The 26,164-nt window shown below is 37.7% G+C and overlaps 1 pseudogene; it reads right to left on the bottom strand.

Annotated features, from left to right (window-relative positions):
- Nucleotides 1-2,942: 2,942 nt before the first annotated feature.
- On the bottom strand, nucleotides 2,943-4,316 carry LOC101963109 (glucose-induced degradation protein 8 homolog pseudogene; annotated as a pseudogene).
- Nucleotides 4,317-26,164: the final 21,848 nt, after the last annotated feature.

The raw sequence follows: 26,164 nt of genomic DNA on the forward strand, positions 1-26,164 counted from the left end.
GGAAGTACACTAAACATTTCCAATAAAACTGAATTTCTCCACTTTGCCTTTTCTTTCATTTTTACTTTTACATATTTTATATATTTTGATTAGTTTTGGACTTTTACATTTTTTGGTGGATTAAGTCTTCATTGCATATAGTGACCCATTTTACTGCTAATAAATATTTATCTTAAAACATATCTTGTCCAATATTAATCCATTTTCTTTCATTAGTATTTCTATAGTAAATACTAATATACTAACATCCTGGTATCTCCGTTTCTCCTATCCTCTTATTTCATTTCCAATATTCCTCTGTAAGTTTTATGTGTATCTCTCATAAATCTCCTATGGTTACTAATTTCTGCCCCCCACCTTTGGTGAGTTGGTGTTAAGAGCTCCTCATCATCATCATGTTTCATTCTGATGGTTTACTCCCCACCCCCGCCCCAGGGATTTTCTTTTAATAATACTATTTGAGCTTCCTAAATTTGAATGTTTATACCTTGAATTTATTTGGGAAAACTCAGCCATTACTAATGGCTTTTTTTCCATTCTCTAGTCTCTCTCCTCTCAAACTTAGATGAGATGTGTGTTTGACTTAGGCAGTCAGGAAAAGAGAGTTAAAGCCAGGCAATTTGACAAAAGGAATTCAATACAGGGAACTAGTTACAAATGTTTTGGTGCGTCTAAAAGCCAAATAGGAGATAATGAGAAAAGTTAAAATTTAGAAACAGCAAAAAACTATCAGCTTTCCTAGAACTATAGAGAACAACAAGAAAATAGCCTGACCAGAACTTAGAAGTGGAGGGTATCTAAAAACACTATGTTTCTATCCTATAAGAGGTATGATAGAGGACACACAGTCATTGATGGAGACACTACCACAAAACTCAGAGAAGAGAGAGGAGAAATATCCTGGTATATCCCTTTCTCCTATCTTCTAGTTTCTGAAGCCAGTATTGCAACAAGTATGGAGAATATAATTTCCAGATGTCAGCCTTAAAGATTAGGTCACAAATAATCATGAATTATTCTGTAAGAAAGCTAGTCATTTAATTCTCTCCATATCTTTTAACTTGGCTTTTATATTTTCTATTGTATTGTCCCCTTGTATTGTATTCTGGGTAATTTTTTTTGTTTGTTTTGTAAAACAAATACTGAATAAAACATATCCTTCTAACCATTTTTTGTGTGCAGTTCACTGATAATTAAGTTCACTGAACCCATACAACAATAATCTCATTCCCCTTTCTCCTACCTTTCTACTTTCTATTTTTGCATTTACTATTCTAGACATCTCATTTCTCTTTTGTTACTGGATTATTTCACTTGGCATTTTTCATAGGCTCATCCATGTTGTAGTATGCATTGAAATTTCTTTCCCTTTTAAGGTTGAAGAATATTTCACTATCCAGATATAACACATTTTATCTCTTTATCCATCAGTGGAAACATATGTCATTTCACTGCTGTAAACATGGAGGTACAAGCATCTGTTTGAGCTCATGTTTTTAATTCTTTAGAGGTATTTTGGAGAAACAGAATTGCTGGGTCATATGATAGATAGTTCTGCTCAATTGTTTAAGGAACTACCATACCATTTTTCACATGTAACCCAGCTATTGCTGCAGTCCGGCTGCAGCAAAAAAACGGGGGGGGGGGTGACGAGGAACTTGCATAGGTTGATACAGCAGGTGTGGGAGCCGTTTATTGTAGGACAAGAGAGGTATTTATACATTCCACACAGTTTACCTTAATTAGCATAAACTCAATACAGCAGTCAACCAATAAAGAATCTCCACACTTAATGGCTTGCTGGTTTTACTTCACAAACCACTCCCTCTGGCAAAATGCCAGGCGCCATCCAGACTTGTTTACAGACTCTAACAAGCTATCCCACTCTTGAGTATTTATGATAAGAAATAAAATGAGCATACTATATTGATACAGCCAAATCAATGTTTACAGCAACACAACTCATAATAGCCAAGTTATGGAAATAGCCCAGGTGCCCATTGACAGAGCAATGGATACAGAAAATGTAGCATATACACAATGGAGTTTTACTCAGCCATTAAGAAGAAAGAAATTATGGCATTTGCTGGTAAATGGATGGAACTTAACAGCATAGTGCTAAATGAAATAATTCCAACTCAGTAAATAAAGAGTTAAATATTTTCTCTCATATGAAGAAGCTAGTCCAAAATAAGGAAAAAAGAGGAAAGGGGGATCCCATGAAAATAGAAAAGAGATCAGTGGAGTGTAGGGAGGGAGTACAGGAAGCCACTGGAGTAGAGAAGGAGAGATGGGAAAAGGGAGGAATTGTGGAATGTAGTTGACCAAACTATGCTAATTGCACATATGAATACAGTGAGTTTCACCCTTATGTGTAATCTATAAACCATTAATTTAAAAAGAACTGTAAATAAATAAATGCCAGTAAAGGTAATGAATGGGATAGTAGGAGGGGAGGGAAAGGGGAAGTATGGAGGATGGAATTGGAGCAAATTATATTCCAGTCTCATATGATTATAACAATATGGATCCCAATATTATGTATAACTATAACTAACTAATAAAAGCATTGAGGATTTGATAGAAATTACATTTAATATGTAGATCACTTTTGGCAATATTGAAATCTTACCCATATTAAATCCTTCAATTTATGAACATGGGATGTTTTCCATTTATTTGTGTGTTCTTTAATTTCAATAATCTTTTATAGTTTCCAGTATATAAGTCTCTCATATCCTTAATTTAGTTTATGCTCAAGTATTTTATTCTCTTTGTCCTATCTGTAAATAGAATTGTTTTCTTAATTTCTTATTTCCTTTTAGATTGCTCATTGTTAATGTATGAAATACAACTTATATTTTTAGGATTTATAAATTTATATATAGTTTTTCCTAGAGAAGACAAAAACAAAAACAAATGAAAAACATGGAGTGAGAAAAAACTGGAAGATGAAATCCTGCCAAGACTTAGGAAAATTACAAAGGAATTGTCTGCCTACAAGCCAGCAGAAAGTAAGAGTGATGGGTGCTCTTCTTGTCCCTCCAGGGAGGCCTGGTTATAACAGCAGCCCTAGGAACCCAGCCCCTATGGCAGCCAGACACAGGAGCTCCCTGAAAGTGACCCAAGGTGTGGAGGTGGGACACAACAAGTGCACAGACAGACAGCCTAGAAAGCGCCCTTCACTGTGGGGCTTCCAGAATTTAAAAGGATCATTTTCCTTTTAAGAAAGATGCTGAGTCAAACAAATAAACAAACAAATCACAAGAGGGGAAAATGTTCCTGCTGCAGTGAAAATCTTTGGTTCCTGCTGAAGGAAGGTGAGTCCTGTGCACTGGACAGTGTGGGGTTGGCTTGCAAAGCTCTCCTTGGGCTCCTGGATCACACCTTTGCTAAGGTCTGTCATTTTGGGATATTTTACTTTCTTCTGGTCCAGCTCGTTCTGAGCCTAAAATAACAAGTTTCTGTAATTTTGTCATCTTGGGTGTTGACTCGCGATTTTCATAATATAGAACGGCTTGGTTAACCTCACTCCAAACCTTTTGCTTTTGCATTGTGAAGGAGGTCTCCGAAGCATGACTCCTCAGGGCTATAGAGGGCCAGCAGGGCCAGCATGCGCTCCATCTCTTTGAGGCACTCTGCTCTCTTAGCCCTGCTCTCCTCCTCTAGCACCACCTAGATCTGTCGCTGGAGGATCAGCTTAGTTAAGTACGTGCTGTTGCTGCAGATGAAAGTAAAGGTACCGGTTTGTGTCCAAGAGCTCCGGACGGGACTGTCAATCAATGCGGTGGCCTCCAAAATCTAAGCCTTCAGAATCATCTCCTGAATCTTGCTTCTCTCATCAAAAGTATCCGGATCCATGCTGGGTTCAATCCCAGATTCCATGGGACAGTTCTCTGCTGCTTCCTTAAAGACTTCCGTGACCAAATAGTTAATGATGAGGCGATTCACGTCTTTCCACTGGGAGTGTCGGTTGTTGATCCTTTCCATCCACTCATCTTTCCTGATTTCATCAGGCTTTTCTGCATAACTCATTCTGGTTTCTTTCTTTGGGATCCAGCCTCCTGCGCAACAAGTTTGGGCGGTGGCCACAGCGCCTCAGCGTCTGCTCCTGAGGCCAGGGAGGGGCAGTTGCGGCAATCGCCCAGCAGAGGGAGGTGGAGGCCAAGGAAGAGGCGGAGGCCAGGCAGGGAACCAATGTGATTTTTGCTTGCTGGTTTTATTTCTTGAAACTTTGCTCAATTCATTCTAACATCCACCACCTCCCACCACCGCCCCCCCCCCCACACACACATTTTGTAGCTGGGGATGGAATAGCTCGGACATGCATGCGCGCGTGGTGCGCACTTTAGGGTGTTCTACATATAAAAAAGTTATACATAAACAGTGGTAATTTTATTTCTTTCCAGCCTTTTATTTCTTTTATTTATTCATTTATTTGTTTATTTATTTTGCCTTACTGCTGTAATATGTAATATTACAGTAATATTTTAATGTTAATATGTTAAGCAGAAGTGAAAGTGGGCATTGTTGTAGTCCTCCTATTAGGGGAGAATTTTTCAGTATTTCCACCCAGTATGATGAAAGCTATGGGCTTTTCACATATGCCTTTTTTATGCTGAGGTAATTTTCATCTGTGTGTAGTCTGTAGAGTGTTTTTTTTTTTTTTTTTTGAGACAGAATTGAACTTTTTCAAATGCTCTTTCTGTATCAATTTTTAATATATTAGTTGTATGTAATAGTGGGTTCATTTTGACACATCCATACATATATACAATATAATTTACTCCATTTCAATCCCTAGCATTTCCCTTTCCTTTCCCTCCTCCCTCCACCAAACCCTTCCTCTATTCTATTGATATTTCTTCCATTAATTTATTGTTTTTAAATTGTTGCAGTATAGACATACAAAAAATGGAATTTATTTTTTTAAATATTCACACATGCCTATAGCATAGTTTGATCAATTTTATGCTACACTTCCTCCCCTTTCCCATCCTTCCTTCCTCCCCCTGGATTCCCAACCTTCATTCTAGTGTTCTTTTATTTTCATGAGATCTCCTCCCTTCCCCTTTTTACTTCCTTATATCTCTTTAGCTTCTGCATCTTGGATGAAATGCATTTGACCCTTGGCTTTCTGAGTCTGGCTTATTTCACTTAGCATGATGTTCTCTGTTCCATCCATTTACCAGCAAATGATTCAATTTAATTCTTTATGGCTGAGTCAAATACCATTGCAGCAATTTAAATGACCATGTGTTTATTTTTTCTTTATTCTGTTAATATGATGTTTTTCATTGGTTGATTTTCATATGTTGAACTATCCTAGTATACGAGAAGCATATCACCTATGGCATATCGTAATTTTAATATGCTTTTAAAAATCAGGTTCCTACTGTTTCATTGAGGATTTTTGCAACAGTGACCATTGGGATATTGGTTTGCCATTTTCTTCCCTTTCTTCCTCCTCCTCCTCCTCCTCCTCCCTCCTCCTTTCCTCTTCCTCCTCCCTTCCTTCTGCTTCCCTCCTCCTCCTCCTCCTCCTCCCCCCTCCTCCCTCCTCCTCCTCCTTCCCCCTCCTCCCTCCTCCTCCTCCCTCCTCCTCCCTCCTCCTCCTCCTCCCTCCTCCTCCCCCCTCCTCCTCCTCCCCCCTCCTCCTCCTCCTCCTCCCTCCTCCTCCTCCTCCTCTTCTTCCTATTTGACTTTGGTGTTATGCTAATGGTAATGCAGGATTCACCAATGATTTAGTAAATGTTCCTTCTTATTAAAATTTTTGAGAATATTTGTGAAGGATTGGTGTTCATTCTTTAAATATTTGGTAGTAATTCACCAGTAAAGTGATCTAGTCCAGAAGGTTTTTGTTGTTGTTGTTGAGAGATTTTCAGTTACTGATTCATGTCCTTACTGTTTTAGGTCTACTAGGATCTTTTTGATTCTTCATGTTTCAGTCTTGTTAGTTTTTACATTTCTATGTATTTGTCCATATTATCTAGTTTATCCAATTTTTGGTGTATGATTGTTTATATTACTCTCTTGTGATCCTTCTTATTTCTCTAAAATCAGTAATAATTCCTTCTTTGTATTTACAGGTTTAGTTATTTATATCTTCTATATTTCTTTCAGTAAATTTACCTAAAAATTTGTTAATATTTTTTTAATTTATCTTTTTCAAGAGTTGACTCTTGGTTATTGATTTTTCTCTTTTTTTTCTATATTTTATTTATTTCCACTTTCACCTTTATTTTTTCCTTTTGCTGCCTTTGGGCTTATGTTTCTCTTAAAATTCCTTTAGTTGTAAAGCTATGTTACTGATTTGCTATTTTCCCTCCTTTTAAAAATTTACTGTTGATAGCTACAAGTTTCTCTCAAAATTGTTTTCACCTCATCCTGTAAGTTTTTCTATGTTGTATTTTCATTGACCCAATACATTTTCTAATTTTTTTGCTATGACTTATTGGTTGTTTGATCTATACTATTTAATTCTTACATTTTTGTAGATTTCCAGTATTTCTTTTTTGAGAGAGAGAGAGAGAGAGAGAGAGAGAGAGAGAGAGAGAGAGAGAATTTTTTAATATTTATTTTTTTTTTGGTGAACACAACATCTTTATTTTATTTTTATGTGGTGCTGAGGATCGAACCCACTGCCCAACACATGCCAGGTAAGCGCACTACCTCTTGAGCTACATCCCCAGTCCGGATTGCCAGTATTTCTAATGTCAACTCCTAGTTGCATTCCATTTTGATCAGAAAAGATACTTTCCATATTTTCAGTCTTTTTTAAAAAAAGTCTCAGGGAATGTTTTTCAGCCTCACATATGGTTTGTCCTAAAGAATGTTCCTTATGCAATTGAGAAAAGTGTATATTTTGTTTGTTTGTTTGGGTGTTATTGCGCAACAGTCATTTTTTCCTTTTAGTTTAGTTAATGTTCATATATATTGGAGCACTAATGTTTGATGCATATATGTTTATAATTGTCATATCTTTTGGAAAATTCACAATTTAATCATTATATGATGTCCTTTGTATCTTACTAATAGTTTTTGGATTATGGTCTATTTTGTCTGATATTAGTATAGCTACCCCTACTCCATTTTTGTTGCTATTTGTATGGAATAACTTTTTGTGTTCTTTATCTTTCAACCTATATTTGCCCATAAATCTAAAATGTGTCTCTTGTAGATAGCATATAGTTGGATCAAGTTTTTTCCTCATTCTACCAATCTCTGTCTTTATTTGAAGAATTTAATCCATTTACAGTTAAAATGTTGATAGAGAAGGACTTACTATTGCTTTTAAATATGTTTTCTGTATCGGTTATAGCTTTTTTTTAATCACTCGTTTCTTCCAGTTCCATCCTGTTTTATGTTTAGTGTTTTTGCAGTGACATGTTTGGGTTTCATTCTCTGTGTGTGTGTGTGTGTGTGTGTGTGTGTGTTTTAATAGATATTTTCTTTTCTGTTATTATGGAGATTAAATATAGCATCTTAAAATTTCAGAAAATTATTTTAAACTGATACTAACTTAATTACACATAACACTTCCATTTTCTAGCTTTATTCCCAAACTTTAAGTTATGGGTATCACAAATTATATCTTTATATATTGTGTAGTTATTAACATAGATTTATAAGTATATGTATGCATTTTATGTTTCAAATCCTATGTAAGATTTTAAAAAGTGGAGTTACAAACTAAAATAACAAAAAAGGCTGCTTTATATATTTGTCCATATAATTATTACTTTTACTGGACAACTTTGCATTTTTATTTCAAGTTACTGCCTAGCACCTTTTTATATTTCTACCTACCAGGCTTCCTTTATAATTTCTTATGGGAAAGATAAAATGGTAATGAACTTCCCCCATTTTTGTATATCTGACAATGTTTTAATTTCTTCCTCATTTTTGAAAGACAGTTTTGCCAGGTACAGAATTCTCAGTTAACAATTTTTCTTTCGGTACATCAAATACATTATCCCATTGTCTCTGGCTTACAAGATTTCTTCTTATTATTGGAGAAATCTACTGATAAAATTATTAGGAGCCCTTTGTATGTAATGAATTGTTTTTCTCTTGCTACTTTTGGATTCTCTCTTTGACTTTTGAAGCTTTGATAATAATGTATCTTGGTATATGAGTTTCTTTGGGTTTAACACACACTTTACTGAGCCCTTGGATTTACAGGGCCATGCCTTTTCTTAAATTTGTTAAGGTTTTAGACAGTATTTCTTCTTTTCTCTGTCCCTCCTTCTTCTTGAATTTTTATAATGCATCATAGTGACCTGCTTGATGGTGTTTCATAAGTCCTTTATGCTCTCGGTTCAGTTTTTTTCATTCCCCCCCCCTTTTTTTTTGCTTCTAAGAATATAAAATCAAATATTGATTTTTCTCCCAGCTCAGTTTGCTGTCAAACCCAATGAAAAATTCAGTTTGGGTATTTTATTACTCCTATCCCGAAAAAGTGCATTGAGATTATAATATTTCTTTAGCTCTAGCGGGGCCCAGAGGGTGGAAGTTTTCAACTTCCAAGTTTTGCAACAACAGAAGCAAGAGAGGGAGGGGGGAAAAAGAGCCCAGAGCAGAAAAGAGAGGAGTTTAGAGACAAGCAGGAGAGCAAGATTTACCCTTTGGTTTTTTTCTGGAGATCCTTTAGATACCCCTGGGCTGTGGATGATGGCGGTTGCAGCAGCAGTAGGTAGCAGTGGCAACAGCTGCAGCAGCCATCCCCGCCTCTTAGCTTGGCCGGGTCAGACTTGGTGCAGGATGGGCAGGCGGGCACTGTGGGGCCGGCGAGGGCAGCTATGGCAGCAGCTATAGCCTGGATCACCGGGGAGTTACCTCTTCCGCCCAAGAGATCTGCGCTTCAGTCCCCTACCTCATCTCCAGCTCTCCATTCCCGCACCCATCCCGCCCCCAGCCGGCTCTCTCCGAGAGTGCCCTGCCACCCCGCCTACTCGCTCATGGCCACCCTCACTTGATCACTGTCCCCCTTGCTCATGAGAAGTCAGCTCCCTGCAAGGTTCATCCTGGGATCACCACTCCTCAATCCTGCGGAAGTGTTCTGGGGGCTGTAACCTTGAACTTTCCCATCCTGTGGACACATTCTCTTTCCTTGCCACCTGCCCTCCTGTGCCCTCCTCCCCGCCTTTTTAAAAAAAGCATTTCACGATCAACCACCACCCCAATCCAACCCACACTGAACCTTCGTGCACCCCCAAACCCCTAATAACAGCAACAACAACTGCAAAACAGAAAATAAATCCCCAAACCCAGGCCTAAAGCAGTTGACAAGAGCGGCAGTGGTGAGGTGAGCATGGCCAATGTGCTCCCACTGCAAAAGGGTTAAAAGTGTAGATTGGATTTCACCCAGGGAAATCTAGCTGGCTGCAAGAACTTGAATCTTACACTATTTAAGGAGGTCTGGGTTTGTTGTGAAGTCCTGGTGATCCAGCGCAGAGTCTGGTCCTGATCCATCGCTTCACCGGACCAGATGACTGTAAAATGAATAGATGAAATTCTTCCTTCTGGAAGATTTTCTTGGTCATCTTTGGGAAAGTGCATTTGAAGATCATCTTCCTCACCTGCTTCCTGACGTGGACCTAGCAGGGCTGGCCCTGGCCAGAGGGGCAGCTCCTGGAGGGAACTGGTGCTGCCTGCCTACTGCTACCTGGAGGACTTCTTGGTGTGGCAGTGGTGGTCTTGGCCTGTGGAGACAGGGCTGTGCCCCCGCCCACGCCCCCAGGCGGTGGCGGCAGCTGGAAGGTGGTTGTTGGTGCTGAGCTTCTTGGGGCTGCTGAAGTTTGCGCACCCAGTGCAGCTGGGGCACAGCATCCTGGTGCTGCTAGTCGCCAGCTTGGTCTGGTGGGTCTCCTTCGCCAGCCTAGGGGCACTGCCCATAGGCCGCTGCTCTCCTGCGTGGTCAGGGCGTCCGAGTCCTGCTGGCCCTGAGTTGGGATCACTTTTTTCACCTCAGGGAAGCCGCTCATCATCCCTGGTTGTCCAGTACCTTGAAAGAAAAAGTGCCTGTTATCAGCCCCCAGAGGAGGTCCAGCTGTGCATCCCTAGGAGAAATGACAGCAGGTCACTATGGCAGTGGCAAAATGTTCAGCAGACCTTCATTGCCTTGTAATTCCAGTGAACAGATGATTCTTTGTGATTGGGACTTGAATCAGTGCTGTAAACCTCATTACCAGAATTCCAGAGGTGGAAATGGTTTTGATCTTTCAGTGCTAAATGAAGCTCTCAATATGGTGTCAGATCTTCTGAGTGACCCAAGCCCTTCCTCCACAAGTCATTTCTTCCCTAGGAAGTATGAGTAGCTTGATGAGTGCATTCTCTGGATCTTGTAGGACAAAGATTAATCCTCTCACACCATTTCCTGGATTTGACCCCTGCTCTGAAATAGAGAATCCAACTGATAAGGAAAAAACTTTATCAAGAATCAAAGGAGAAAACTTCACAAGGTTAAAATACAACTTTATCCCTATTGATAACATTTAATGACATTTTCAGATTAAAATTCCTTCTTTTTGGGGGGTGGGGGTTAAACTCAGGGGCACTCAACCACTGAGCCATATCCCCAGCTGTATTTTGTGTTTTATTTAGAGACAGGGTCTCACTGAAATGCTTAGTGAATCTCTATTGCTGAGAGAGTAGCTTTGAACTCCTGATCCTCCAATCTCAGCCTCAGGACCCACCACCTACTGGGATTATATATGCTTGCCATATAGCAACAGGTTCCTCTGTTGCCATGGTAGCCAACAGTCTCAGAACACAGACTTCTAACAGTTGGATGTTTAAGCCACTGGGAAGAAGGATCTGAAGGACTTCGACTTATGCCACTGGATTTGGCAGCATCACTTTGTGTGGGCAGCAATCAGAGCTCAGCGTGACTGATCTTCAATGTGAGTGTGTGTGTGTGTGTGTGTGTGTGTGTGTGTGTGCGTGTGTAAGATATAAAGAGAGAGGATAGAGAAAAAAAGAGAGATTCTGCTCGTAATTTGCCACACTTATATGCTGTGGCATAAATGAAAATGCTGGAATAAAGATGCCATCATATGATGGGAGAATGGACACTTAAATAGCTCTACTTTCTATAGAAAGAAATTTAGTAGTAACAACATAAGACATTAACATATTTGTGAGCTTTGGACCACTGATCCAAAAAATAGGAATGTAAAGAGAGAGAGAGAGTCAAGACATTGATTGATAAAGAGGTATTGACTAATATTAATAATAAGAAAATTATTAAAGGTCAAATTAACCTAAGGATCAGTGAATATAAAACTAAATGCTCATTAATAAGTAACCACTGATATAGCATTAATAAGAATAGGATTAAGAATAACACAATGGGAACTGGGGCTGTGGCTCAATGGTATCTCACTTACCTTGCATGTGTGAGGCACTGGGTTCAATTTTCACCACCACATATAAATAAATAAAATAAATAAATGTTTATCAACAACTAAAAAAATATTAAGAAAAAATGCACAATGGTCATATGTGTGTTTCCTGCTGGCTGTGCTGTCATATATAATAATCTCTCTACTGATTTGACTCCACATGTATATGAATGTGTGTATATATGTACAATGTATGTTAATACAATTATGTGTGTATGAAGAAAAAGGAAAGCTTATGAGGAAATCCACCAGATTCTTTTATGAATATCACATATTTCCTCTGGATCATGGCATGAGAGTGGCATTTATTTTCAACTTTATACTTTCCTGAATTTTTCAAATTGTATTCAGTTTGAAATATAATATCAAACATCTTGAACTATCTTTCAAATATCTTGAAAAAGTGTAAGTGGAAACAGGTTGAGGTGCTCATATTATACAATACAATAGAAAGAGAAAGGTCTGTCTCTTCTCCCCTTCACTGGAGAACACAAACACAGGACCCACGTCTGACAAAGTGGGTTAGTTATGAATGAAGAAAGGAATGGGAATTATTGCTAAAGTGCATGACTCTCTTCCCAATACCTTATAACAAGTTTTTTGTTTCCTTTGGAAGTTTGCAGATTGAGGCAGAACTTGGATCTGTGCACAATGGAAGATACATTCTACCACAGCAACTGCACTGACAAAGAAGACTGCATTTCTAACTGCAAACCAAACCTGAGCCTCTCTGGAGGCTATTGCCCCTATAAGGACAGAACTGACTGGAAGGACAGTAGCTCCTCTGAAGATTCTACATCCGAGGCTTCTTTCTGCTACTCCCTCCCTCCTATCCAAGAGGGACAGCTGACTGAAAGTGAAAGTATGACCATAGGGAGAAGAGAACAAATCCATGAGTCAGAGCAGCTTTGTGGACTACCTATTGTCCGTGTTGTGGATGTTTATCTGGGCTCCCACTATGAAGACGCACTAGCTACTCTCGATCTACACAGAGACTACCAGTGGATGGACAAGTACCCAAGAGGGAGGATGAAGAAGATTCTCTGGAAAATGGAGGGTCTAATGAGATACCTTAAGGTATTTCCAGATGATCTGAAAGATGATGATGATGATGATGATGATGATGAAGATGAAGATGATTATGATGAAGATGAAGACAACAACAGAGACTATGATGAAGACACAGATGATGATGATGATGAAGATGAAGATGATTATGATGAAGATGAAGACAACGACAACAGAGACTATGATGAAGATGAAGATGAAGATGATGAGGTGAGCATGGAGCTGCCAGATTTCAGAGCTAGGGATAGGCCCAGGGGGGTGCCAGGTTTGACAGCTTGGATTCAGTCATTCTACCTGCTGTGAAGCAGAGGTGGAACCCAGTATGCCAAGAGATGAGCAATGAAAGAAGGAAGGCAGCTAAGAAAGGAGGTATGGGAGAGGTATAAGGAAAACGCCAAGGAGCCCTGAGAGAGACGAGAGAGGGGGAGGAACAAAGAGAAGGATGAATAATAATTCTTTTAAAATGTGTGTGTGTGTGTGTGTGTGTGCGCGTGCGTATGTGTGTGTGTGTCTTTCTAATGGTTAATGAATACTTATAGTTCACATTTACATTCGGGATATTTTGGTTAAGAAAAAAAATTAGATTTCCATAAATGAGCAAACATTGACTTTATTGCTGCTGACACTACATATTTCTAACTCATCCTCATTCTCTTCTCAGATGATAAGCCAGGAGACAGTCACTGAAGATGCCCTCTCAGTCTCATCAGGGCAGTCAATGAAGGGGGACATACCTATTAACTCAGAAACCACATCGTGTCTGAACATCAGGTCTATCATCCACTGGTTCAGAAAGCGGGTGGTCTCCTCCCTACCTGGGAGAAGGCGCCCTGACACAGCCTATAAGGACCCCAGTCTGCTATAATCGAAGAAAAAATGTTTTCGTAGAGGCAAGAGAATCCAACCTCAGTAGCCCCTCAAAGTTAGGAAACCTTATATACTCATAGCATTTAAAATTTGTTGAAAACCCCTATTCAATAGTCCCCATAGTTTTAAGTTTTTTACAAATTAAAAAATATTGTTGTTATTCATGACTTCCTTCTTTTCCATCATATAATGTGGGTCAAGGTTCAAATTATATATGTTGTCTAGAAGAGTTATATGCATTTTCAGATATCTCAGGTGGTGGTAGGATTCCTAAACTAAAGGCATTCTGTTTCTCCCTCTCAACATCCCTTCTTACTGCATTTGTCCCCATTTTATTTGTTTTATTTCATGTGTTTCATCCTCTTTGATCATTAACTCATCTCCCCACAGCCAGAAGGCAGCAGGACACCTGTTAGACTCCCAAATCGCAGGATGGTTTTGGAGGAACTTCTGAGTCTTGAGCAAGTGGCAGCAGAAAGTGAGACAAAGAGGAAGCTTATTCCAATTAATAGTATTTGGGGACACTCAGAAAGCCAATATGATGATCCTGGTCTGGTTCTGGTATGTGGTTCTATCACCTCCTGGCCTATATGTAGGGATTAAACCTGAGATGCTTAACCATTGAGCCATATCCCCAGCCCTTTTAATTTTCTTTTGAGACAGGATCTTGCTCAGAGCCTTGCTAAGTTGTTGAGGCTGACTTTGAACTTATGATCCTGCCTCAGCCTGCCAAGCAGCTTGGATCAGAGGCTGTGCCACCATCCCATCTGCATATTTGTACTTTCTTGTGATCAGAATGTTAATCCACATATAGCAAGCCTTTGCTTCTTATTTGCCACTTAACATCATGTCATAGGTTGTCACACTAAGAAGAGCAACTACTTACTGTTGCATTCAATTTTCCAAATGACAGCTTCATCTCAGTTTTCAATAACACAGTATTGTACTATATAAGTATACTATAATGATACATAACTGTGTTGTTAGGATAATTTTATCCTATATGCAAACAATTTTACAGTCAATGTCCTTTCCACATTTGTACAAATATGTCTGTAGGACACATTTTTTAAAGCAAAATTCCCAAAAGTTAAAAGAAGATACCTAAATTTTATAGTACGCATCAGAGAAAGGTTTGTCTGGCTTTTTGAATTTCATCAATTTACACTTCACATGAGAATACCTTACTGAACATTTTCTCCAATGATGAGTATTATCCAAATTTTTATCCGTACCAACCTACTAAGAAATATGTCCTTATTTATTATTTCACTTTGCATTTCTTTATTTGCTCTGTTGAATTTTTATTATTTATTATTCTTTGATGTTTCTGACTGTTGCCAATTTTTCTATCAGGTAATATTTCCTTTTCTTATAGATTTATAACACTCAATGTGTTTTAAAAACTGGGCCTTTATCTTTTGTACAGGTCACATGTTTTTGCAAATTTCCGTAGGTTTTTGATTCTATAATTTTATTACCTTAAATGATGCTGATGCTATATAGTCAATTTTATCAGTCTTTGGTTACTTACTAATTAAGTAGTAAGTATTATTCAGATGGAGAGAGTTATTCAGATGGAGAGAGCAGTCCAGTCAGTAACTGATAGGCAACAGATGGATAGATGTGAGTAGTGGGACCATGAGATTATAGGAGGAATTCTATAAACTGAACTACTGTGCTGACCCCTACAGACATTCTTTTACCAAGCAATTTACCTGCAACCCTACCTGGCTTAAGTCAACAGGAACTTTACATTCCTTAACAAGATACCTCTTATTTGCAGAAAAAAATGCAACCCCAAAATACCTATAGGAAGAACATGGTTATCTGGAGGGAAAGTTTTGTGATCCTTACACAGACCAGATCCTAGAACTCCAGGAGATTAGGATAATTTCACCTAATCATAACATCTGTAAGAACAGATTCTTAGAGACTTTATGGTTCCAATTAGAACCAGTCAGCAAAGGCAAATTTGACCTAGACTTGCCCTGAAACCTTGCCATGTGCAATGGGGCTTGGTGGTCTGATGCCATCCTTCTGTCAGTCAAAAGTCTAAAGGTGGACCTGGGAGGGACTCTGGAAACTTCCCTGAGACTTACAATAAATGTTGAGGGCAGGAGGGGTGCACCTTCCTTCTATGAAGACCCAATCTCTCCTTTGAGAAAGTACCCTTTTCCATCCCTCTAAACTCAATCACATGGCCAAAGTCCTTCCTGCATAATGGCAACAATCAGTAAGAAAGGACTGCCTGGCCACCTCAGCTCCACCATGGGCACTGCAACACAACTACACAGCACTGTGGCTGGCTCTGTTATCTTTGCTAACCATCCCTTTCATGCCACCATGAGCTCTAGGAGAACAGACACTCTACCCTGGCCACCATTGTCCCTCAACATCTGGATCAGAGCCTCTCCCATGGCAGACATTCAATCCATCTTTGATGAGTGGGTGAAGATTCTATTATAGTCTGAAAGTCTGGGTCCCCCATCACAAGATTTATATGCTGAAATCCTACCCCTAAGGTGAGGGCCTTGGGAGGTGGGGACTTTGTGAGGGGATTAGATTGTAACAGCAGAGACTTCAGAAATGTAACTAAGGTCCTCATAACACAGAATTCAGAGACACCCTCTCCCCTTCTGCTACATGAGGACACAGTGAAAATGTGCCACCTCACCAGACAGAATCTGATGGAGCCTTGAACTTGGACTTCCCATCCAGGATAAAGAGAAACAAATGTCTCTGATTATAAGGCACCTACTTTGTGGCCTTTTGTTATAGAAACCCAGTAGAATAAGAGCTTCTATCAACACCAAGATTCATCAGAAACCAAGTCCATGTGACCCCATCCTGACAGCCTCTCTTTAAAAATATGTCCCATCAGGAAACCACACAAGGAATTATAATGCTTAACTAATTTGACAGAAGGGAAAAGGAAGCTTTCCTGGGGTGAGATATTTAAATACCTAAACACTCAAAATTATCTGGAAGAAACAGGTGTGGGATGGGTGGGCAATTAATAGAAACTCCCAGTGAAGCAAGAATTCAAGACAGGCAGTCAGTATAGACAGGATGGACAGCAAAAATGGAGGCTAGTTTGGGTCTGGGAGATTGGAGACCACCCTTGGATTGTTAATGCCTCCAGAGCCCTTTGATTACCAAGATCACCTGCCTATACTGCCCCTCCCAGAATGCTGTTAATGAAGCAGCCCCTGAGCAGCTAGGAAGTTGCTAATTAATGCCCCTGAGATGCTACCTGCCTGGATCACTCCATTTGGCCCTTCTCTCTGCTCATATGCTTCTCACATTTGGCCATCTCACCAGTGTCTCCTGAGCCTCCTCAGTGTGCAGAATGGAGAGAGATAAGGGGAAAGAGGGCAAGAGAACAAAGACAATCTAAAATGTATAAAAGTTGTAGGACACTCCCACTTCTTGGGACAACAGCTATGGCTGGCCCACTTTCCCCTCCCAGGAGAAGTCTGTGTTACTACTTTTTAAATAAAACTTACTACACACTTGTCTCAGAGCACTTCTCTAATGCTCAAACTTTAACATCTGAGGAAGCAGAACTGATAACTGGCAGTTATCTCCAGGAGTAGGGATTTGCAAATATAGAGGGAAAATGTATTTACATATTGGGGCATTTTCATTTTTGAGGCAAGTACACTAAGAATTTATCTCTTGTTCTAGAAAAAAATAGTTTAAAAGTTAAAAATATGTATGTGCCTGAAATTACTATGTTCTTAGTGACACACATGTTTATTATACTACTATCTTCCTTTAAGAAAATATTTCAGGGAATTCTAACTGTGTCAATATTGAGTAAAAGCACCCTCAAACCCTTTCTTAATCAAATGAGATGTTAATAGTTAAGAGAATTAGGTTGGGACCATGGCTCAGTGGTAGAGCGCTCACCTAGCATGCATGAAGCACTGAGTTCGATCCTCAGCACCTCATAAAAATAAAATAAAGATATTGTGCCCATCTATAACTAAAAATTAAATATTCTTTTTTAAAAAGAAACCCTCTGCTGAGAGAAAATGCTAACCCAACTTAAGAAAGAAGTCTGGCTCAAGTGTGCCTGTTAATCATAAAGAAAACTGAGAAATCTTATTCAAAAGATGACAAGACCTACATTTGCACAGTAAAAAAAATGTTCTTCAAGTAATTCAAGTGATTTTAAAGCCCAAGTGCCATTTTCAAACAGCAAGGGAAGAATAACAAAAACACTCACCTCACAGTTGCGTTTGCACACTTTAAAGCTAGACTAAATGAGTCCATCATAAATGGCAGACTATTGTTAAGTAAGCTTCAGAGAAGATCCTTGTTCTTAGGTATTTCTATAATCATTTAATTAAAGACATTATAAGTTACAGAAAACCCCATGAAAAGATTAAAAATAAATAAAAATCTTCTAAAGTGGTTAACTTTTGAAGATTGGAGATGGTGGATTGGAAGTCAGCTACATTTCCAGTTTCTCCATGACACAAGTTTCAAGCTTCAGGACCACTGCTTCCCAGTGACATGATGAAAGCAGGAATTGACTGAAATTGTATCATCACAGAGAGTGTTAGAGAGACTCAGAAATTTGGGTTCATTGACCAAAGAATAAGAAAGAATATGTTGCAGCTAAGCTGGCTATGGCAGCAGCAGCAGTGCTCTTCCTATGGAGGAAAAAAAAACAGAGAGATAAACACAATGGACAGAAAACCTATCTATCAGAGAAGCTGCCTGAACCTAGCTGATCCAGAGGCTGCACTGTGAACCTGTATTTGAAAAGTGCTCAGAGATTTTCAACTGGCCACAGAGAACTTAGTCAGAACCATCTGGAGGCAATCTTTGTACAGCTGCTGCTTCAGAGTTGGAAGGTCACAGCTAACACTGCCACACTGTCCCAGTAAGCTTGTGCCATGTGGCCTAGGATATACCTCACAGAACATGATTAAAACAGGCACAGAGAAGACTGTACCCAGGGGTCAAGTCAGAAATATGGAGGGTTCTCCTTCAAGTCTGGTAGTGCAAATATGACCCTAGTGGCATCCCCTCCTTTACAGAAAATATTAAGCTATTCCAGAGACCCTCACCATAATTGTTCTTAGGTTATCAGCAAGAATACCTGCAAAAGGGTTCAAGTAGAGTCAGACTTCCTGTTTCACTGTCCCACAATAACTAAATTTGGCTGTGAGCCCTGAAGAGATCAGCACTCTAGATTCTGAGCACATCTTACTTTTGCACAACATTTACAGGCAGCTAGTGTCATAAATTTTTGAGTCCAAATGATATATGATTGTATGTAAGAGTTTTCAGGTAGTAAGTGTGTTTAAAAATGCAGAGTGCAAATCATGCTAATTTTAGTTCTTCTTTTCCTATCCATATTCCTTTAATTTATTTCCTCTAATTGTACTGACTAGTATTTCAAGAACAATATTAAATAGAAGTGGTAAAAAAAAGGGCATCCCTATCTTATCTAGTTTTTAGAGAGAATGCTTTCAATTTTTCTCCATTTAGAATGATGTTGGCCTAGGGCTTAGCATAGATAGCTTTGTTTTTGATATGATTCTGTGTTCAATTTGCCAGTATTTTATTGAGAAATTTTGCATCTATGCAAGAATTTAAAATCAATACCCATTAATCAAAGGCATTTCTATATATCAGTGACAAATCCTCTGAAATAGAAACAAGAAAAATTACCCCATTTACAATAGCCTCAAAAAAGATAAAATAGTTAGAAATCAACTTGACAAAAGAAGTAAAAGACCTTTAAAGTGAAAATTATAGAACACTAAAGAAAGAAAATAAAGAACATCTAAAGAAGATGGAAAGATCTCCCTTGTTCTTGGATAGTCTGAATTAAAATTGTCAAAACTACTGTACTACTAAAAACACTATATAGATTTAATGCAATTCCAATCAAAATACCTATGATATTTCTCATAGAAATAGAAAAAATAGTCATGAAATTCATTTGAAAAAATAAGAGACCAAAAATTGCGAAAGACATCCTTAGCAAAAATAGTGAAGTAGGTATCATCACTATATCAGACCTTTAACTATACTACAGAGCAATATTAACAGAAACAGCATGATATTGGCACCAACATAGACTTGTAGACCAATGTTACAGAACAGAGAAAAAGAGACAAATCCCCATAAACATATATTTGACAAAGGCATCAAAAACATATATTGGAGAAAAGATAGTCTCTTCAACAAATGGTGCTGGGAAAACTGGAAATCTATATGTAACAAATTAATCCCATATCTCTCACCATGCACAAAACTCAACTCAAAGTGGATCAAAGGCCTAGAAATTAAACCAGAGGCCCTACACCTAATAGAAGAAACAGTAGGCCCAAATCTCCATCATATTGGATTAGACCCCAACTTCCTGAATTAGACTCATATAGCATAAGAATTTAAATCGAGAATCAATATAAATTGGATACATTCAAATTAAAAAGCTTCTTCTCAGCAAAAGAAACAATCAGTGAGGTGAATAGAGAGCCTACAGAATGGGAGAAAACTTGTACTACACGCACATCAGATAGAATACTAATCTCTAGGATAAATAAAGAAGTAAAAAATCTTAACACCCCCAAAACCCAAATGAACCAATCAATAAATGGGCCAAGGAACTGAACAGACACTTCTCAGAAGATGAAATACAATCAATCAACAAATATGAAAAAAGTTCAAAATCTCTAGTAATTAGAAAAATGCAAATCAAAACTGCTCTAAAATTTCATCTAACTACAGTCAGAATAGCAGCTATTAAATTTCATCGAACTACAGTCAGAGTAGCAGCTATTAAGTATACAAACAACAGGGCCATGGCTGTAGCTCAGTGGTAGACCACCTGCCTTGCATACGTGAGGCACTGGGTTTGATCCCAGCACCACATAAAAATAAATACATAAAGATACTGGATCTATCTACAATTAAAAAATACAAACAACAATAAGTGTTGGCAAGGATGTGGGGATAAAGGCAATCATACATTGCTGGTGGAATTGCAAATTAATGCATCCAAAAGTGAAAGCAATATTGAGATTCCTTGGAAAACTGGGGATAGAAACACCATTTGACCCAGCTATCTCACTCCTCAGTCTATGCCCAAAGGACTTAAAATCAGCATACTACAGGGACACAGCCACATCAATGTTTATAGCAGCCCAATTCACAGTAGATAAATTGTGAGACCAATATGGATACCCTTCAGTAGATGAATTAATAAAGACAATGTGATAAATATACACAATGGAATATTACTCAGGATTAAAAGAGAAGAAAATTATGGCATTTGCAGGTAAATGGATGGGGTTGGAGAATATAATGGTAGGTCAAGTAAGTCAATCCCCAAAAAACTAAATGCAGAATACTCTCTGATATAAGGATGCTGTTTCATAATGGGGATGGAGTGGGCAGCATGGGAGGAATAGATAAACTTTAGATAGGGCAAAGGGGAGGGAGGTGAATGGAGAAGGCATAAGGGTAGGAAGATGGTGGAATGAGATGGACATCATTATCCTAAGTACATGTATGAAAACATGAGTGGTGTCATTCTACTTTGTGCACAACCAGAGACATGAAAATTTCGGCTCTATTTGTGTAATATGAATTGAGTTGCATTCTGCTGTCATATATAACAAATTAGAATAAATAAAATAAAGAAAGAAAAAAGAAAGCAGAGTGCAATAAATGCCTCTAGGTTTGGCTGGGAGCCTTCACAGGGATGTTCACACTTCAAAGGAGAATAGTTAGATCCTAGGGAAAATCCTTTACAATAAAAAAATATGAGTGAATGGTGCTAATTAGGTTCTCTGAAAACCAGCTGGTGGGGGAAATGGGAGCAGAACCCTCCCTTTTCCAAGCACTACTTACTACTTTTTCAGTGTATTTAGTATTCAGGGCTGGGTTAGTTACCCAAGTACAAGTTCATAGGGAATAAACTCTGCCACTGAAATAAATCCAGAGAAGAGACAGCTCACCTTGACCTACACCAAATTAACTGTACACAAACTTTGTTAAAAATAATAGAAAAGTCAAAACCCTAGAAGAAATAATCAGGTCCCAATTAGAAACAGCTGATAGAACTCAGTTTCCACTTATGGGCATTAACTTCTACAGAAAATCAGACAGAAGACACTTTAGCAAGAGAAGGTCATGCTCTAAAAAAGATCCACACATAACACAAGAAGAGAAATCAATCCCAAAAGTTATATAAAATCTATCCCAGGAATACATAAAATATGAATAAACAAGGTAACACAATACCTTGTGATGGCAAATTTCATCCTGTAAAATTAACAGTCATTGACAGAGAAATAAAAGTAATGACCATGTACCTCCTAGGCCTGTTTTCCTGTGCAGTAGCATACCTGTTGCCTTCCACCTCAAAGTGTAAAGATGGAGAATTAAAAGAGATTATAGGATAGGAAGGTTAAAAAAAAACTTTAGAGAATCCCCCACTCACCAAGAAATTGTTCTTCCCAAGAAAACAAGGAAGAAATGGGCAAACTCACCTCTGCCCATGCCAATTCTTCAGGGCATGCAACCTGTTCAGTTTGTCCTCATGCTACAAGTGCTCATCAGGAGGTGGAAGTAACAGCTGATATCCTGCAGACTCAGGCTCACCAACTATATGGGCAGGTTGGCTTCAGGAGCCTTTTCTTTCTTGCTGAGAGCATCCAGGCTCCTGAAATCACAGCAAACCTCTGCTATCACTGACCCTCACTTTTATGTCACTGTCTTTTGATTTACAGATAATTTCAGAGTTATTTGCTCCCTCTACTACTGTGAAAGGCATATGGAAGGAAGGCCCTTCCTATCCTCTAGCAGCAAGGATGAACTCATCCATTAGCAACTCTATTGCCACAAGGAGGTGCCACATCATATTATAAAAGCTCCACCTGGAGCTCCTCGCCTAGAGGCATAGGACCAATGATGACAAAACTAGGAATCTAAATATTTAGAAATCAACCAATATTAAGACTTCATTTTAAAGCACTACATACTTTAAGGCGTAAAGCCACATCTTCCAGGATTCATAATTCTAACATTTTCTTGTTGTTCGTACTTTGATCACTGACACTAGCTACTACACTGTTTAATTCCTAGCAGTTGGAAAATATATTCTATTGACGTTAATCCAAAAATGTAACAGATTAAGGTGTTTTTCTGTTATCCAAAAGAAATGCTTTTAAATACTTTCAAATCTAAAACTTAGATTAAGAAAGATGACTAAGGTGTATTTTCTCGCCTTTGGAGCAAAACGCAAGTGAATAAGAATATGATAATTTGTTGAGTTTCTTGAGATTCTTGGTTTTAAAGCTCACAGCTTAGAATGTGTCTGGAGAGCACGGTAAAATGTGATGCTTTTAAATAAAATTGTTCCAAGGTAAAAAGTCTATTTAAACACACAGACAGACAACTCACACACACAAAAACAGATACCATAAAGAAATAGGAGAATAGCACTATTCTAATTGATACAGTAATACTCATTTCATGACAAAATTCAATGCTCAAAAATAATTCAAATTCTTGCTCTCTACATCAACAAAATTGTTTGAAAATATTTTAGTGAAAAGAAATATTTTTGACCAAATTTTTCTGACTACATCAAAACTTATATTTTAGAAACAATAAAAGACTTATTAATAATAACTAACTTAGCTTTGTACATTATAATGCTCAAAATATTTAAAATGTATCATCATTTACATGAAGATAACTGTAGATCTCAACTACAAATTACAAATTACATTTTGAAATATGGTACTTCCCCTTCATAAGTCTATAAAAATAAAACTGCAACTATTATGAAGTTTTTGAATGAAATACCATACTAATTTTGTCAATAGCATTTCTATTCTCCACTTTCATAATTTCTGTAAATGTTTCTATTTATTACAAGAAGTACTGAATAAAGCAATGGAATAAATAAGTAATACAAATGATAAATACAATATAAAAATGACACCTACCCCATCTCTAAGTCTCTAAGCTTTATTCCATTTGATGAAGTTTAAAGTTTAAATTAGGCACAGAAATGGAAAAAGCACTTGGGATACTATGAAGCTGCATGCTATGCACATTCTTCAGCCATATAAATGTCCTCCCAACACACACAAACACACACACACACACACACACACACACACACACACACATCCTGAGTGGGATGGTTTATAAAAGCAGATAATGATTAAGTGGATAGTAATATAATATTGAATAGGAAAGATCTTTCTTACATTTGAAAGCAAAAATAATTTATTAATTTAGCTATTTTGAGAAAATACTTTAAAATTTTTTTCCAAACTAATACATTGTCGAAATATTTCTAATTTATATATGACAAGAAATTAACAAAAAACTCATAATAGACTTGTAGAAACATTAGCAAGTAAATACATCAACAAAATTTAAAAATATAAACATAAATATCCATTTCTCAAATATCCAAAAGCAAATTATAGAAACAAGATATATGTGCAAACTTGTTAAAATGTATACCTTTTTTAACATCTTCATCATTCTAAATTATCTGTATATATAAAAAGTGCATATTTCAGGCTGGGGTTGTGGCTCAGTGGTAGAGCATTTGCCTCACACATGTGAGGCCCTGGGTTGGATCCTCAGCATCAAAAATAAATAAATTAATTAATAAATAATTAAAAGAAAACTTTTTAAAAAGTGCATATTTCAAAAACATTTTCCTCTCATGAAATTTGCAAATATCAAAAGATAGATGATATCCATCCTGTACACATGACATGGTGTACTAATATATTGGCATCAGAAAACACTTAGGCCACATGTTTGATTTCGTGTGTAGATATGAAATCTTCAGGTGGAAAAATCAGTTATTACATGGACTACTATTTTCTAATGTGGTTCAAAAGCATATAAGTCTTCATTATTCTCTCTGCAAAAGGGAATTAAGTCAGGCTTACACAAAAACAAGTTGCAAAGTAATCCCAACCTGTTGCTCTCAATTAAAAATTACATGCACAACTTCTAAAACCACATTCCTTTATCCTTCACTTAAAAGAAAAACACAATTATCTAAGTAGCATTTTGTATTGTGTTCTGTTCAACTCCCTCAATGTATGTTTACACTTTGAAATTCGGTACTTGTAATCACAGAAAGAAAATGAAAATGAAATATCAAAGTACCAGGACAACAAAAGCAAAAGTACCTTATAAATCTATTGAAAAGTGAGACATTGCTCCAGATGACTTGGGGTGTGTATGTTTCTTCATGCTGAGATCTAGAAAAGTTTAAGCCATCATCCAGGTGGCCTTCGTGGTGCATAATAAATAGCCTGTAAGAATGCAGAAGTGATGCCTTCATTCCAGGAATCCCCTTCCCAAGCCAGTGTCAACATGATGTGCTCTGAAATCACTGAACAGTAACAAACAGAATCAAAAGGTAGGTGGAGGCATCCCAATACCATTGTGTTCAGATTAAATAACACACACAGCACCCTGTACAAACTAGATTTCAATATATTCATTCAGTTATTATTTTACAAAATGATTCAATAAATATTGACTTGAATAAAACAAACAGCAGGGAATATCCACATATCTACATTCAACAAATGATCTCTGGCCTCAGAAAACTGTGAACAAGCTTCAAAAGGGAGATTACACTTTGCCTCCCACTCCTACAGCATCACAGGCTTCACAGCAGTTCCCAGGAGGTTGACCAATCACCAAGCACCGAGCAAACCTTTTGAAGCCTTGAAGTTCAAAACCGAATATTTTTGTTAGCTCTACTATTAGGCTCTATGTTTTAAACTTTCTTTGAAATGGTAACATTAGGAGAGGTAAATGCATAAATCTGAAGTGCACAGTTCAATGAGCCTGATTTTGCCCTTCTGCAGAAACACTTCCAACAAGGTAGCTCAGTATCAAAGACATGACATTTCATAACATATGAAAATGGTATGAAATGCAAATATAATTACCCTTGAATAAAACATTTAATTTTCCTTATGAATATAGTCAATAATTCTGAATAAAATAAATACATACAAATCTAGTAGGATTTCAAAATAACAGCACGTTATGGTCAACTACGGCTTATTCTATGAATGTAGGGATTTTTCAACAGTTGCGTATATGGGTAACTTATTTATCAATGAAACAAGGACCCTAAAACATGATTTTTATCTCCTGTAATTGAAAAAAAATCAGCAATTATTGCTAACTTTTAAAAAGCTAAGTAAAATCAGATAAGCAAGAGAATGTGTATATATAAAAATAACATCACTTTTCCTAAGGATGCAAAACTTATGACTTCTATGAATCAGAAGTGAAAAAAATCTCTCTGGTCAAAGAGGCAGGGGCAACTTTGGGAGGGAACGCTTGGCAACTTTCTTGGGGAAACTTAAGGAAAATGGAAATGTCTCACATGGAGGTATGTGTCTGGGTAGCCCCAGTGCAACCATCTGTCAAAACTCTACAGCTAAGCTTTGATGTTGAAATGTACAGAAAGTTTGCCCCTACTAAATGTAAATAAGGAACAACCAGAAGCTACTATGAAGGGGCAGAAAGATGAAAGTGCCATAGAATCAAAATGAGAGAATTGTTGATGGTGAACCATGGATTGTGCATCATGCTACTTCTCTGTTTGTTATTTTGTTTGCCTGTATGTATCTAAATTTTTATACAAAATCATTATGTCACTGCCTCTTCTCAATATCTTGGCTCTACATTCTGTTATTACCAATAACCTCACTTTACAAGCAAGGAAGCTGGAGTTCAAGGAGTGACATGACTTGCTCAGGTAGTTAGTTAGCTGCAGAACTGACATT

The sequence above is a fragment of the Ictidomys tridecemlineatus genome, chromosome 10 (genome assembly GCF_052094955.1).
Source record: "Ictidomys tridecemlineatus isolate mIctTri1 chromosome 10, mIctTri1.hap1, whole genome shotgun sequence".
Taxonomy (NCBI): Eukaryota; Metazoa; Chordata; class Mammalia; order Rodentia; family Sciuridae; genus Ictidomys; species Ictidomys tridecemlineatus.